Consider the following 1,999-nt stretch of genomic DNA (forward strand, 5'->3'; position numbering starts at 1 on the left):
CCCCCCCCCCCCCCCCCATCTGCGTCCCCAACTGCTGCTGCACAATTAAAGAGAGATGAGCCGGGCTGTTGGTTTATAGAAAAAGACGAGGAGTGATAAAACATAATGTGGTTTGTGTGTCACCATCAATTTACTGCACGCTGAAACTTTTAACAGCGCCGATAAATAATTCCACCGGAGTAGATGAAGATACTGGAAGGGGGGTGGGGAGTAAGTGGGTGGTGTTGTAGGGGGTGGGTGTGGGGTGGGTGTGGGGGCTCTGTGTGGGGAAATAAGTACGAGAGATGGAGGCGCGGAAACAAAGACACCGGGACATAGAGATAGAGAAAATTACATTGTTATTCATATCTACGTGTCTTTGTTACAAGTGGCAGAACGAGCGATGTGAAAACTTCAAGGCGCGCAGTTTCCTCGTGGGTGATTCGCGGTGGTTCAAAGAAAGTAAACAACTGTTTTTCTGTGATGCACACTTTAGTCTCGCTTGAGGGAAAGTTGCCTTCGCTGACGCGGTTGCTAATGTGGCACACTTTGCCGCTGCCCGGATGGGTCGAAAAACGCAACATTTTGGATGGATCTCAGGGTGTTTTTTCCTCGCACCAATCAGCCAATCAGAAAACAGTACCACCTCATTATTGACAGGGGATACTACGGTCGACGCCTAATGAGGGAGGAACTATTTGGTTCATAGGAATGATTACAAAGGTTTGGGGATTTTTTGGGAAGGAGAGGCATTATCAAACAAACAATCTTAATTTAATATTTGAATTTTGTTGACCATTAAATGTGTGTTTATGTGTGTGTGTGTGTGTGTGTGTGTGTGTGTGTGTGTGTGTGTGTGTGTGTGTGTGTGTGTGTGTGTGTGTGTGTGTGTGTGTGTGTGTGTGTGTGTACGTGTGTTTTTATGTGTGTGTGTTTTAGTGTATGGTGGTGGGGGGGTTATCTACATTCTCCCAAGTCCATTTGGATGAAACAGTCTTCTTGAATGACTAGCCTACATAGTAAACAGTAGTAAATTGTGCATCTAAAATATAATCCAAAATACACCCAAAGCAAAATCAATTGAAGGGTATGTATGCCAATGGGAAGGAAAATAACTCAAACGTGGAACAAAGCACAGTGCTGTGGTTGAGGAGGAGCAGACTCGCAGTACAGTTTACCCTTTAATGTTTTACCTCGTGGTCCAGGAATGAAACACATGTCAAAGCTCGTATTACAGCAGCTACGTATCTCAGAGAATACATGTGAGAGGCGCATACAAATTGTTTATCTAAATAATCTCAAGTGTTTCTTCTTAAATCTGGGAATTGAGTTCCGGTAAAAAGGAAGAAAATAAATAAAGGAAAATAAATGCCTTCAGCGTTGTTGTTGTTATTTTTTCAAAGTAAAGATCTCACATCTCACAAGTAGACATGCAGGGCAGGTGCACACACCAGGTAGATCAGTGTGTAAGGATTAAAGAAAAGTACACATTCTCTCATCTCTCTATACCTACCATGGCAGAGAGAGACAGAGAGAGAGAGAGAGAAGAGAGAGAGAGAGAGAGAGAGACAGAGAGAGAGAGAGAAGAGAGAGAGAGAGAGAGAGAGAGAGAGAGAGAGAGAGAGAGAGAGAGAGAGAGAGAGAGAGAGAGAGAGAGAGAGAGACATGACATGCTTTGTACAATAGTAACAAATAGCAAAGTAAGCACACGTGGACCCATGAAAGTGAACATGCACCTCTAACACATACACATACACATACAAACTCACACACACACACACACACGCACACACACACACACACACACACACACACACACACACACACACACACACCACACACACACACACACACACACACACACACACACACACACACACACATACACACACACACACACACAGAGAGAAGCGCACACATAAAAGATCTGCATTTGTACAAACGATATTATAGAAACATGTGTATAATGTCCAATTAAAACATAATTCTTTCCAAAGGGACATGGGTTGCCCACACACAC

This window comes from Gadus morhua, chromosome 3 (assembly GCF_902167405.1).
Source record: "Gadus morhua chromosome 3, gadMor3.0, whole genome shotgun sequence".
Classification (NCBI taxonomy): Eukaryota; Metazoa; Chordata; class Actinopteri; order Gadiformes; family Gadidae; genus Gadus; species Gadus morhua.